The sequence below is a fragment of the Prionailurus bengalensis genome, chromosome D2 (assembly GCF_016509475.1).
Source record: "Prionailurus bengalensis isolate Pbe53 chromosome D2, Fcat_Pben_1.1_paternal_pri, whole genome shotgun sequence".
NCBI lineage: Eukaryota > Metazoa > Chordata > Mammalia > Carnivora > Felidae > Prionailurus > Prionailurus bengalensis.
The window spans coordinates 13,915,998-13,930,802 of NC_057351.1; the positions used below are offsets into that span (position 1 = coordinate 13,915,998).

The window sequence follows — 14,805 nt, forward strand, 5'->3', positions numbered from 1 at the left end:
AGCCTCAGATCCCCTGGACGCTTGCCCATTTGGGCTGAGACCTGGAGGCGGCTGTTTTTGGAGCAAGGGTGTCTTGAGGTCGCAGCTAACGCACAGATTTCCATGTCTGGTAAAACAACCAGCATGTGTTTACCAACACGAATGGTATTTTTCAAGGTCAACGCTGGGTTCCTAGCAAACGGAAAAAATAATTGGTATGCAGGATAGGAAAAAAAGCCAAGAAAGTGGTAGGCCTATTGTTAAAGCCCTCTGAACAGCACACAGTTTTAGGGAGGCCTCTCGCGGGCCAGCCTGCCGTGTGCACTCCACCCTCTCGCCCACAGATTGGATCTCACCGTGGACATATACAGGGGAATGAAGTTGGGACATGATTACATTTTCCCCCATCTTTTGTCCTCTTCTTAAAGGGTCACAGTTCTTTTGGTATTGGATAAGAGCTCTTATTGACAAATACGAACAAGGCTGACATGTGCTTAAATACCATCGCAGGTAAGAAAATGAAAAACGAAAAAACTAGCAACGTATTCCTTTCCTGCATCCGTGCGCAGGCCCAACTTAACCCCGCTTTCAGAGACGCCCTTATGGGATGCAAACCTAACTACTGTTCCCCCTTCAAACCTGCTTCTCTCTGGGACAGGACCTGAGCTCCTTGGTGTAGCATTTGGGGGTCTTAGCCACCGCATATCTCTTTAGCCTTTAGCCACCTCTACCCCTCCCACTTCCAACCCAAACTTCCTGTCCTGTCCTGGACCCCAGGAGGGTAGGTCCATAAATAGCAGGACCCAGAACACGGTGAAACAGCAGGCCCTTGTTCAAAACAAAAATTCAAGGATAAGATTAAAAATTTCAAGGGGCTCCTGGGTGGCTCAGTCGGTTAAGCGTCCAACTTCAGCTCAGGTCATGATCTCGCCGTTTGTGAGTTCGAGCCCCGCGTCGGGCTCTGTGCTGACGGCTCAGAGCCTGGAGCCTGCTTTGAATTCTGTGTCTCCCCCTCTCTCTCCCCTTCCCCTGCTCGTGCTCTCTCTGTCTCTGTCTCTTTCAAAAATAAATAAACATTAAAAAAAAAAAAATGAAGAATTTCAAAATGGCGGCCACAGAGCATTAAGCCCCAAGTACAAGGCCCGTGTGACTTTTTGGGTCAAATGCCCATGAAGTCACCCTAACCTGTGGCACGTTTTCACCTCAGTTTCCTCGCTCCTATGGTGTGTGGCCTGGAGTGTCCTATCTATTGTCTGCTTCCATCATCTTCCCTCCTCCGTATTCTTTAAGATTCACTTGGCTTGGGTATCTGTGCCAAAGAGTCTCCCAAACTTCCCTCCCACAACCCCGCACCCACAAGCTGGGGTGGGTATTCCTCTTCTGAGCACCTTTTAGACCAGTGATTCCCAAAGGCTGAGCCGGCCACCACCTACTGTATATGTACCTGGGGCGGTCGTGAAAATGGATCTGAATCTCAGGGAGAGGAGCTTAGGCATCTGCCCTTTGAGAGTTCCAGAATGGATATGCATGCACACTGAAGCTTGAGAACGAATGCCCCTTGCCCAGTGTCCTTGCCAAGCCTGTGCTCAGTTCCCTTGTTTCCTTAACATCTGGCCCTACGTTCACGTGGTTCCTTGTTTGCTGGACGGAGCTAACTGTTCCCATTTCAGGTCTGCCTTCTTTCCGCTCGTGCTTCTCACTGGCTCCCGGGTCCTCAGAGCCTCTCCTCCTTTCCCTCCAGAGTTAATGCAGCTCCACGTGGCATCTCTGGCTGGCCCCGGGCCCCAGGAGTGACCCGTGGGGTTGGCACTTTCTGGACGGAGCTGCCAGGTGGTAACGTGGTAAGTGCCCGGCCTCCATGATTGCGAACCCCAAAGGGAGACCCTAAGTGTTTGCTTCTTGAGGACCTCCAGCTGGAGGAGAGAGAGAGAGAGAGAGGGATGACCCTCTCTCCACAGAGGTGCGCGTGAGAGAGCATCTCATTTTCTCTGTGGTCAGGGGCCCTCGTGTGAGACCTCAGGCAGTCTGCAGGCCGAGGAGACTACAGATGGCACCACCAGGCCCCAAACGGCCGGCATGTTGAGAGGCAGCAGTGAGCTTGTCTGTGGATGGGTTTTCTCCGGTCCCAGCCCACATGTTGGGAGCGCTGATCACAGAGGAGCTGTGCACAAGGCCTGACAGAGCTCCCGTCCCTGTGCCTCAAGCCTGAGCTTGCAGAGGAGGGCCCAGACACTGGAGAGATGTGGATGACAGACCACCCCAGCCCTGAGACTCAACACAGGGCACTGGATGTTTCTTTTGCAGGAAGGGGGAAGAAGTGCCTGGGGGTGGTGCGTGAGCAAAGGAAACAATGGCCTGAGGTGGCCTCCCCGGTGGACTGGGGGCATGAGCTGTCCGTGTGTCCCCCATGCTGGGCTCACCTCAGCTCGGCCCCGCGGTCTCGGCCGGCCACACTCTCAAGACCACCCCAGGGCCTCCGAGATCCGTGAGCCCCACAAGGAGCAAGCCAGCTCCAGGTCTTGGGTCTCCCCGTCGCCCTCCCTCGAGGCACCTGGGGCACGACGACACCAGCTTCCCTCGGCCCTGTTTTGAGGCCTATCTACCAGGAGCTGGAAGACCGCCTCAGGAAAACTTGGCCCTCTCTCTCCTGTTTTGATTAGCGTTTTTGCTTTGTTTAACAAATATCTCACGGCTGTTGTTTCAAAAATTAGTTTTTTCTCATTCGGGGCATCGTCAAATCTGGATCCCGTGCCAGCCAAACTAGGCAAAAATTTCTAGGCCTCCAGGAAGCTGTTACAGAGAGGGGAGCCCTGTGGTTCCCACAGCGTGAAGGAGGACAGGTCACCCCATGGACCATTAAGCAATTGTCTGGGAGCCAGTTGTCTGCTGGTCTGTGAATAGTTGCCTGAGTAAGCAGATGTCTCGCGGATCATGAGGTAATTGGGGCCACGATACCCAGTGCTTCAGCCGCACGATTTCTCCGTCTCCCCTTGAAATTTTCCTTACTCGCCATCATCATCCTCCCTCGCCGTACGAGCTTAAAGGTACCGAGTGCTTAGTATGTGCAAGGCACGGTCTTAAGCTTCTCCTTAACGAGTCTCATTGTTTGCCATCATACCCCTGAAGTGTTGCAGTTATAACCCCTTTTACGGATGGAGCGATTGAGCCTCCGAGGCGCAAGTGTCCTGTCCGAGGTCGGACGGGTATCAGGATTCAAACATCCCACGTGTCCTAGCCATAGTGAGCCTCTGCAGATACGATTCTCTCCAAGTGCAACCTGGTCCGAGGACCGCTTCCGCTTTGTAGCCTCCCGTTAGCAGGCGGGGCTCACAGTTCTCTGCAGCACCTGCCACATGCATTTGTATTTCTGTCTACCTGTGGTATAATAAAAAAATATATATATATGTATATTTTGTCTTTGTCCCTGGTTCCCGGCACAGAGTTCGTAAAACCCTTGGGATTTCCTGAGTGATAGGAATGTTACTTATTTATTTTATTATTTTTTTTAATGTTTATTTATATTTTTGAGAGACAGAGAGGCAGAGAATGAGTGGGGGAGGAGCAGAGAGAGAGGGAGACACAGGATCCAAAACAGGCTCCAGGCTCTGAGCCGTCAGCGCAGAGCCCGATGCGGGGCTCAAACTCACAAGCTGTGAGAGCATGACCTGAGCCAAAGGTGGACACTTAACTGACTGAGCCACCCAGGCGCCCCAGGAATGTTATTTATAAAGGTCCCTTTGACCATACCTGAGTTTATGCTAATGAGGTGACTCCTGAGGGCTCCCAGAGGAACCAAACACGTGATTCACAGGGTAGGAACTTTCAGTCCCACCCCACCTCATCCTCGATCTCCAGAGAGGGGGGAGGGACTGGGGATTGAGTTCAATCACCAATGGCCAATGCCATTAATCATTAATCAGCGGTGCCTACTTATTGAAGCCTCCATTATAAAATCTAAAGGACAAGGACAGAGGAGCCTCTGAGTCGGCAAACACACTCATGTGCCAGGAGGGTGGTGCGCCCCAACTCCACGGAGAAAGAGGCTTCTGCGCTGGGGACCTTTCCAGATCTTGCCCTATGTACTGTTTCATCTGGCTGTTCATTTCTACCCTGTGTGATAAACTGCATTCTAAGTATAGTGCTTTTCTTTTTTGTTTTTTGGGTTTTTTTTTTTTTGGTAATGTTTGTTTATATGTGACAGAGAGAGCACGAGTGGGGAAGGGACAGAGAGAGGGAGAGAGAGAGAGAGAGAGAATCCCAAGCAGGCTCCGTGCTGTCAGTGCGGATCCCAAAGCTGGGCTTGAACTCATGACCCGTGAGATTGTGATCTGAGCCGAAGTCGGATGCTTAACGACTGAGCCACCCAGGCACCCCAGTGCTTTTCTGGTTCTGTGAGTCCTTCCAATGAATTGCTGAGCCTGAGGGCAGGTGGCAGGACGCACTGACCTTGTAGTCAGCCGGTGGAGGTACAGGTAGCCCCGGGACCCCGCGAACAGCCAGTGTCTGATATGGGGGCAGGATCGTGGGGTCAGTTGGTGTCGGAATTGGTTTGAGTTGTGGGTCACCCAGCTTATGCCAGAGGACTGGAGAGTGGCTGGTGTGGAAGAGCTACCCCAACCCCCCACCGGCCAGTGAGACTCGTAGGTCTGGGGAGGGGCTCGTGTCGCTGGTTAATCAACACGGTGGGGGCGGGGGGGGGGGAGGCGGTGCTGCAATGCGTTGCCTGCTCAGCATGGCTCACTCCTCCACCTGCAACTTCAGACTCTCAACCCCCAGCGGGAGCTTCTGGAACCTCTCTTCACCTTCAGGTGTTGAGACAGATATTCACTGGGTTGGTTACAGTGAGGCCGACCTTCAAGTGACGGGGAGTAGTAAGTTTCAGCGCCAGGGTCACACTGATACTTGGTGACAGAGCAAGGACCGGGCTTCCCAGTCTCATGACTGACACACCTCTACCTCACCGTCTTTCGCCTTTCCAAAGTATCCTTCCTGATCCGATGCCACAATTCTCTGGGGCCAAAATGCAAAATGAAGTCACCGTGAAGCTGCCGTTGACTCACTACGGGACCCTGGTTTCCAGGTCGGTGTCACTTCCACTCCAAAATAGTCCAAACTGGACTATTTTCCATCGGGGGTGTAAATGGCCCTTAGGTCTCAGCTTCCTCCCCTCCCCCACCAGATGTTGTGAATCATAGGCCTGTGAATCTCAAGGCCTCCGTCCAATAAAGACGCAGGAGCTAAAGGCAGGTGGGGAGGGGGAAGATCCCGGAAAGTCCCCACCACTGTCAGCAGCTTCCATGGCAGGGAGGATTCACCGGGCTGGCTGGGTCCGGAGCTTGGAGGCCAACTGAGGATCTGTCATCAGCTCCCTCTTGTTCCAGAAACAGCTTCTTCAAAGGGGTCTGCAGCGGCGGTGGGGAGGCCTGCTCAGAGTCTCTGGGATTGTTGGAAGGTGGAAGGAAGAGAAGAAGGTGGGGAGGACGCCTGGAGCCCTGCCACCCGAGTGAGGCCGGTGACAGGAAGAATCTATCAATCTTGTGTGCAGAGCCAAATATGGTGCTGAGGCTCGATAGGTAATAAACAATGGTCACATTGCGGGCTCGACAAGGAGAGACATTACAGACGAGAGCCAGGGGCAGCCTGACGTCACTGTGTGCGGCCGAGCCGGCTGGCTCACCCTGGGCTGCAGAAATTCCATATTTGTCCTTTTTGAGCCCACATGGGCTTTCTTCTCCATGTGCTCAGAGCAGGAAGGGGAAACTGAGGCCCGTGTGTCGCTTGGGAGATGTATCCCCCGGGGTGTGGTAGGAATTGAGCCTGTCTTATCTCGTGACTTGCTTTTGGCAGCCTTGTCCACATGCAGCCAGGCTCTTAGAGGCAACAGCAAGAGATCCATGAGTGGAAATCACCAGAACTGGCACTTCAAAAAATTTATTATTATTATTTTTAATGTTTGTCTATTTTTGAGAGACAGAGAGAGACAGAGCACGCGTGGGGAAGGAACAAAGAGAGAGGGAGACGCAGAATCCCAAGCAGGCCCCAGGCTCCCAGCTGTCAGCACAGAGCCCGACACGGGGCTCGAACCCACGGACCGCGAGATCATGACCCTAGCCAAAGTCGGCGCTTAACCGACTGAGCCACCCAGGCATCCTGAACTGGTACGTTTGTTAATGAAAGTGGTTTAAGCAGACATTAAAGTGTGAGTTTTAGATACTCCAGGACTGGTTTGTTGGGGGTGGGCGGGGGGGGAACACGGGGACACCTAAGGCTGGCCGCTTCTCAGAGCGCTGAAGACAGTCTAGCAGGAGACCAGCTCTCACACATACAGATCTGAGAGCAGGGCATGGTGTTTTCCTATCCAGGCCAAACAGTTGGCACGCATAAGGGCAGTGGGGCCAGGAAACACCCACGCTCTCTTCCTGCACATCACGAATAAGGTGGCACATATTCCTTTCCCTGTGCCTGTCTGTATTCAGGTTTTCTTAACAATGAGATTTCTCTGGAGCGCGTGTCCTATATAGCCGCAGAGACGAGTAGCTGACGAGGGAGGCAGTGTCGACTCGCACAGGATTCTGAGCCAGAGAGTCCTGGCTTTGTGTCTTAGAACCCCAGCTGTGCCCACCACCAGCTGTGAGACCTTAGGGTGTTCACCTCACTCCCCATAAAAATGGGGCAATCTCTTCCTCTCTGCAGGGTTTTCGGGAGAGTCAGAAAGAGCCCTCCAAAAGGGCCGAGCGTCGTGGTAGGTTCTCAGGAAATGGAATGAATTCGGGTTCTCCTAAACTGAAATCATAAACTACCTGTAGGTTGTCATTGGCTAGAAGCCCTCCTCACTCCTGCTTAGAGCTCTCGAGAACAGGCTGTGGCTTTAAAAATGCAGATGCCTTCTGCAGAAGAGGAAAGGCTGTGCGAGGAAAGCCAAAGGGCACCGTGTCCTAACTGGCACGACTCTGTCTGCACCCTGATGCCCGCCTTGTTGGTCCCAGAATGCTGAGCAGGGACCCGGACCAGGGCTTCTGTGGTTGCGGGCCCAACTGTAAGGCCATAATACATCACCATTCTTTCCCCAATGGTCATCCCCAGGGAAAATGCACGTATGCCTCAGAAAGCCTTCAAGGGGGTCAGCAGCACAAGGTGTGGGAACCGGAGGTGGGGGTGGGGAAGATGCAGTTCCCGGGCTGCCCGGAAGCGACGGGCTCTCTGGAGTGCGTTGCTGATGGCAATATGGCCGCCACACTTGGCGCCGGAAGTGATGGCCGCCATATGCATTTTATGCCGTCGTGTTGATTAGACCCGCTCCTGTTTGCTCTCTGCAAATACTGCCTGATTGGAAAATTAGGAGAGCTACGTGCATTTGCTTCATATTGTCCAGGATGGAAAACCCCGGCCCTTTGTGCCAGAAGGAAAATATCTGAGAGGCTATTGGTCTAAGTTTGTTTGTTTTTTTAATGTTTATTTATTTCCTTTTGAGAGAGAGAGCGTGAACAAGTGGGGGAGGGACAGAGAGAGAGAGAGAGGGAGACACAAAATCCAAAGCACACTCCAGGCTCTGAGCTGTCAGCACAGAGCCCAACACGGGGCTTGACTCACAAACCGTGAGATCAGGACCTGAGTGGAAGTCAGACACTTAACCGACTGAGGCCCCTGGGCGCCCCAATGGGGTCTGAGCTTTCAATGTCACGGAGAGAGAATGCGCCAGAGCGGCATCAACAATGATGGACCAAAATGGTGAGGAAAATGGGGTAAAAATGGGAAATAAATTGGGATGTCTGAGAGGCAAGCCATCACTAACACCAGAGAAGGATTAAACCCCAAACACTACTTATGAGTTTTATGTGTAAGTTTACAATTCATATTAGTCCCACAGAGAAGCTACATTAAGAATAGTGGATTAAATAAATAAATAAAGAATAATGGCAGACTGTGGCGATTGTCATTTGTCACCCATAGTGCTCCACGTCTCCACTCGGTGGCAACAAAACCAGTGATCTAAATATTAGCAAGTGGAACACACGATAAACATTTAGTTATATATTATTATCCCTGTAAAGTCATTACAACAGAAATAAAAACTGTTTTTTATTTTAACTATTAATATTCATCAAATGTTAATGAAAATACCTAACAAATAATTATGAAAAAACACATGGCTTAAGTAATAAAGATGAAAGAGATGATAATCGTTGTGAATATTTAATCTGCAAAATAAAGAACATACCATTAATAAGACTTAATTATGTCATTAAATATTTAACTTTACTTTCGCTCCTAAATTTTGTTTGCACTTGGCATATTTCAAATGCAAAAAGCTTTTCAGTAAGATTTGTGGTTTCAGCAACATCAAATGCCAGCACATCTAAGTTTGACTTACTGTCTTCATCAAATTGGTCAAACATCATTTTATTTATCATTAAGTGAAATGAACGACGCTCTTGGCGTTCACTACAAGTTATGCTTTATACAAAAGAGGGGTTTAATAATTGATTCTAGGTTAGAGCCACAAAAACAGTGTTTTCTAGTGGTGAGGAAAAATAATTGCTTTTCTTTTATTTTTTTTGTTTGTTTTGTTTGTTTGTTTGTTTTTTGGAGTATCACACTACCTTGTGTATTCCCTACCGTTTGCATAGACAAATGCAGATCTGATTCTGCCTTGGCTTGCTAGAGAATGGATCCTACAGCAGCCACCAATAGACCCACCCATTTCCTCGGAATTGGTCCCTTATAACTCCTGTTTCCCGAAACACGCTTACAAGTAACAGAGAGTAAGATAGGTTCCTGGTGCTGCTGAAGGCACTGGGAACTCCCGCCCTCCCCCTGGCATGAAGTGACAGCCTCCTCTCTGTCGCCCAGTGCAGGGCTTGGCCGTATCGCTCAGTGGGCACAGCCAGACCACACGCACAGCATAGGGACACAGCTGGCCCTGCTCGTCACGGCCAACTACGCGCATCTCTTCACATTCTGTGTTCAGCGGCATCACACTGGTGGCTGGAAATCAGCCGTGAAACGTTTACACCAAAGAAATGGGCAAATGCTACTCTGGGCTCCACCGCGCCCCCCCACCCTAGAGGACCCGTTAAACGTCTACTAGCGCATCCCTGCGCGCACATGCAGGGACCCGGACGTGATGCCCGGCCGTCTCCTCCTGTGCCCTTTCCCTATCCGGGCCTCTGATGACCCGAAGCTCAAACACTCTGTGGTCGCCAGCAGGGCAGGGCACCAGGCACCCACCTCAGGCAGCTCTCACTGTGCGGTGTGGCCGCTCGGTCTTTCTCCCCTGGCCTCTGAGTCTCCTGACCAACTTTTCTTCCTGGTCAGGCAGCTGAGGCAGGGGCGTAAACGGCCTTGGCAGGCTTTTCCTTCGCTGACTAGAACATAAAGAGCTCTTTGTTGGGAGAGGAAGGCCAATCCTTTCATGGAAGTCTCTAGCTATGTTTGCTGCTCAGTCAGTACCTCAAGTTGGGGCCTGAGGGCCAAGCAGGAAGCTGGACGAGAGGCAAGGGACCCACTGTCCCAGTTGGCCCAGGACTGAGGGCCTTACTGTACTAAAACTAAGGGTAGTTCCAGACGACCCTAGCTGGTTGGTCACCCTCAGGGCGTCTCCCATCATTTCTCTCTCTCTGAGGCTGGACGCTGGGTGACATCAGGAGGCCCAGATCTTTGGAAAGGCCCCTTCCTCCTCTGATGGCTGCCGGCAAGAACAGGAGAAAGCAGGGAAGAAACCAGAATTCCTGAGGGTAGATGCAGTGTTTCCATCCTGGGGCGTAAATGAAGGTCGTGGGCTCAATCCGTCACCCATTAAGGACCCCAGTTACCTAATCTCCAGGGCGTGAGCCCCAGCTGCTGGGAGAGGCCTGCAGGGAGGCTGGTCTGGCCTCCCGCCTCCTGACTGTCAGGCCTGTGCAGGCCCATTGATATTCCAGGGCGGTCGGCAGCCTCAGAGTTTCCCAGCCCCCACAGACATGCTCTTCTGACTTTCCTTTCCAACTTGGCTGTCGGTACCTGACTGGCACACCGGTCCGGCCCTTGGGGGCAGCAGCCTGGCACGTCGGCCTGTCGATACTAGACAAACAGGCCCATCCTGACCCCCGCGGCGGCCTTCAGGGACGTGCTGGCCCTTTTCAGAGGAAACATTGGTGTCTGTGCAAAACTTCCAACTTTGAAAGAATGAACGGTGACCAGAATAATAATGGGGCGAGGCGCCCGACTCCTCGTGCTCAAACTTGTCTTAGAGTCGAGCCATTTTTGACCGTCTCCCCGTTTTCCCATCTCTGCGGTGAGGTGGGCAGTCAGGCGGGCCCCAGGGCTGCTGGGCTGGGGGTGGTGTTGGGTGGTTCCCCTTACTCCTGAGGGGCTCTGTCCACATAGGGGGTGCTCGTGCACAGGCTGGAGTCTGTCTTGTTAGCCAGCAAGAAGCTGATTAACTGTCCCTAGAGATTCAGAGGCTGGGACGGGTGACTTTAGTCACCGCGTAAGGCCCGGCCACTCATCGGTTTTGCCTCCCTCCACCTGCCTGCCATTTGCCAGCCCTCTAAGGGTCTACTCAGGGACCACCCCTCCGAGGTCTCAGCAGCTCAGTCACAGGTTCCCTCTCCAGGCTCACCTGGCACTCAGTGCTTAAGTCTTTCATGGCCCTTGCTCATATCAACACTATTTTTTGTCCTCCTCGAGGACTTCTGGGCGGAAGGGAGCTTTTCGTATCATCTCTGCATCGATAACAGCGCCTTATACTCAGTAAATGCTCAATAAATGCCCACCGAGGGTTTTGAATGCTTGCAGGACTCCCTTTGAATCACAGCTCAAGGGATTACCTACCTCTCCCGGGAAGCTTTTTTGGGTTAATCAAGGGTATCTTCACCTTTAAGTATGATCCCGACCCTCCCTTATGTTGGGAAGTAGTGAATATGGTGTAATTAGTCCTGATAGCTAATGTGAGTTGAGCACTCACAACATGCCAGGCGCTGTGGGAAGCACTTCACGTGCCTTTCTGTCCTTAAGTGACAACACCCCACTGAATTAAGTTCTGCTAACATGGTCCCCATTATCCAGATGATAAAGCGAAGGCACCGAGAGGTTAAGAAACTTACGTAAGTTGACTTATCTGGGAAGTGCTGAGGTCAGGATCGAACCCATCTCGTCTGGCTTTCGACTGGCTCGCTCACGATGTCCTACTCTCTCTGAGTTTTATATTTGGTTGCGTATTGAATGAATGGTTGAAATCCCCAGGGTGGCATTTCTGTGATGAAATGTGCCTGCACAGTCCAACCGGCAGCCCCTTTTCCCGTGGGGCCGCTGAGCCCCTGAAATGTGGCGAGAGTGTGCCCAAGAAAATAAAACGTTTACGTTTTAACTAATGTCAGTTTCAATAGCCTCATGTGACTAGTCGCTACTGTATTGGACAGCACAGCACAGAAGCTGAAGGATGTATTTTGACTATCTTTTCTAAGTCTCTTGCCGTGTAGTCCACGGCCATCCAAGAAGAACTTGGAATGGCTAGTCTTCGTGTCTTTCAGTGCTGGGAAAACACCCAGCTATTACTTGCGCTGAATTCGTGGAATAAGTCGATGTCCATCCTTACAGTGTTTTTTTTCTACCTCCAGTGGTTTCCCGTACGCGAAGACACGCACAGTTCTAGTTTCTTCATTCACAGAGGCCTGGAGAAGAATAGACGGTCCAGGGAGGACTGGTAAACTAGCGCTGAGACCAGGGACAGGAAGTGAGCTACCCTAACAACACCTACTACGCGCTGGGTCTTGCGTTGGGCATTATCTTATTTACTCCGAAAAGCGATTGGGCGGCCTCACTAATTCCCATTGTGTGGTTGGGGAAAACTCAGAAAGTCACACTCAGGAAGTGACAGAGCCGTGGCTTGAGCTGAGTCTGTGTGATTTCACTGGCCCGTCAACTTTCATCTTGATCACAGAATGGTCACTGTTCAACGGCAAAGAGGAATATTCGAGACTGACCACCTGTTCGAAGTGTGTGTGTGTGTGTTTATTGTTCCAATAGTGATACAAGGCAATTGGTTAGAATTTAGCGTCCTAGCAAAATGGACCTCTTTTGTATTCTTACCTCTCTGTATTCCTCATAGGATAGAAAATTCTAGAGCTGCAATGTCCAATACGGTAGGCAGTAGCCACTGTGGCTAGTGGGCCCTCGAAACGTGGCTCATTGAGATGTGTTACAAGTATAAAACACACACCAGGGGCGCCTGGGTGGCGCAGTCGGTTAAGCGACCGACTTCAGCCAGGTCACGATCTCGCGGTCTGGGAGTTCGAGCCCCGCGTCGGGCTCTGGGCTGATGGCTCAGAGCCTGGAGACTGTTTCCAATTCTGTGTCTCCCTCTCTCTCTGCCCCTCCCCCGTTCATGCTCTGTCTCTCTCTGTCCCAAGATGAGTGAACATTGAAAAAAAAAAATTAAAAAAAAAAAAAAAAAACACACACACCAGATCTCAAAGATTTGGTATGGAAAAAAAAAAGAATATAAAATACCTCACTGATGATTTCTATATGGATTATACTGAAATGATTGCATTTTAGATATATTGAGGGTAGAGAGCAATTGATGTTCTTTCTTTTTACTTTTAAAAATATGGCTCCTAGGAAAATCTAAGCGGCCTCTGCGGTTCACATTATATTTACATCGGAGAGCGCCGGTGTCTAGGGGAGTGTATTTGCGAATTCTGGATGAAAGGTAAGCGGCTTGTTAAAATTCTCCTCAGCCTCAGAAAACGCTTTCGTGCCACTAACACCGGCCCCGAAAGGAAGCAAAGTTGGGAGGCTCAGTCGCGGCGTGGGCCCGTGCAGCCCTCCTGGCCCCCCGCGGGCCGCGCTGGGGGCTCCGTCATGCTCCTGCCCTTAAACTGCGCCATCATTTCTTCTCTTGAGCAAAGTGCTTCGTCATTCCTCTCTGGGAGGCAGGTAGGTGATGAAACCACGGCACAGAGAAATGACCTGATCTCTCCAAGGTCGTTATGGAAGGCCGTGGCGAAACCCCACGGAGCAGAGTTTACAGGCCCGAAATGCTTTTCCGGTGGGTGATCTTAACTGCAGGGGAGCAGGTTCAACGCCCGGGCTTACGGGGGTGGGGGAAGGGATCACAGTGTCTGCGAGTGCCTGACCCCACCCGTCCCGTCCCGCGTAGTATTCACCGCTCCCTGGGCTCAATAACTTCCATTCTCCTAACGGAGATGGAAAGTGCCGTCGTATCCCTCTTTGATGATTTAAAAGTGTCGTGTGCCTTTTCCTCTTTCCTCTTTCTATCCAGCCCTCGCCCTTCCCCTTGCCGCTTTTCACGTTTCCATAGCAACCACCTCTATTGTATCCGTGACTGTGAAGAGAAATCTTGCAGATGTTAGTAGAGATCCAACACCTTCCAGCAGCTATTTTGATTCACAGTCTCCTTATCTCTCTCGGCGCTGATTTTCTTGTCCTTTCTTCTCCCTACGGCTGCTCGCTTCCCCCCAAGTACCTGCAAGCCCTTCAGCGTGGCTCCCTCTGTCCTCCACGAGCCTGGGTGAGCTGGGGGCAGGCCAGCATCTCTGGGGCTCATTAGAAACCTTAATTCTTCAGGTGGCTCTGACACAACAACGCGGAAGCTCCAGGGGGGTGGAATCAAAGGCCGGAGGGCAGTGGGGTAGGATCTCCAGACGCCCTTAGGGGAGCCCCCTTACCTGAAGGCCCGCAGAACACAGGGAGGGCCTTCCTCGGCCATCCTTCCCACCTACCACAGCCTGCTCTTTTTCCAGCTCCCGCTCGCCTCCACCCCAGCCTCGTGGAAAGCTCGGGACCACACCCGTGCCTTTGAATGTCTTCATTCTGGGCATTTCCCGCAGAGGGATCAGCCACCTCTCCTTGCTGGTTCAGAGGACAGGGCAGACATGGGAACACGCACACGCACACGCTCTCATCAGGGCTTTGAAGACCCACGACACCTGAATCCCCCACCTCCCCTCTCAGGGCCAGGCTCAGCTGGCCATCTGGAAAGGCCATCAGAATGGGGCTTTATCGTTCCCCTCCCGAAACTGTTTGAAGAGTTCATAGCCTACAATCCCTCCTTGGAACCGGGCATTATTCTCTTGATTACACAAGCCTGACAGCCTGATCATAATAAACATGTAACTGAAGAGAACCTATTCCTTTCCAGCGGCATTATTTATTCACCTAAAGCAAAGGCTGAGCTATATTTAGCATATGATGTCAGTGGGTTGTTTGGATTCTTGGAAATTGGCAGGAAGCCACCTCTCACATGATATATGAAATCACTGATAAATGCTTCTTTTCACCAAAAGAAAAACAGCTTAATAAATGCGGTCCTTTTCTGCTTTCATCTTCTCCCTCCCTCCCTCCCTCTCCTCCACCGTCCTCCCTCCCCGCCGGCCCCTCCCCCTCCCCCTCCTCCCGCCCCTTCCACGTCTGGGATTTGTCTTTCTGTGGCACAGCTCAGCAGAGCCTGTGAAGTGGAAATGAGTTGCTCAGTATCACAGATCAAAATGAGGCTGTTGGGATGCTCGGGATGGTTTTTTCCTCTCCTAGAGCCTGGAAGGCGGCCAAAGCGCGAGTGAATCAGACACACACGCACAAAAAGGCAAATCTATACAGCAGTGGCTTTATGGGGCCCAGTATTTATGGTGCAGCACTCGCTCTGGGTTGCTATTTTGCAGGCGAAGATGGGAAATAGATAGTGATTCAGGATTGCCATTAAGTGTGGAAACAGCCCCTGTACAGATTGTGTGTAATAAACCAAGTACGGAGAGAAGCCGTAAGAAGCCCAGGATTTGCCACACTGGATCAGCCTTGAGGCCCATCAAGTTCAAGCTCCTGATTTGT

General features: G+C 51.5%; 1 long non-coding RNA gene across 2 annotated transcripts; it reads left to right on the forward strand.

The window, feature by feature from the left end:
* Positions 1-6,090: 6,090 nt before the first annotated feature.
* LOC122492725 lies at positions 6,091-14,107 on the forward strand. 2 transcript variants are annotated; one of them, XR_006299751.1, is made up of 3 exons: positions 6,091-6,137; positions 12,580-13,492; positions 13,725-14,107. It is a non-coding gene; the product is annotated as an uncharacterized LOC122492725 (long non-coding RNA). The 2 variants fall into 2 exon arrangements; XR_006299750.1 differs by lacking the exon at positions 6,091-6,137 and having other exon boundaries at positions 12,417-13,492.
* The last annotated feature ends 698 nt before the right edge of the window (positions 14,108-14,805 follow it).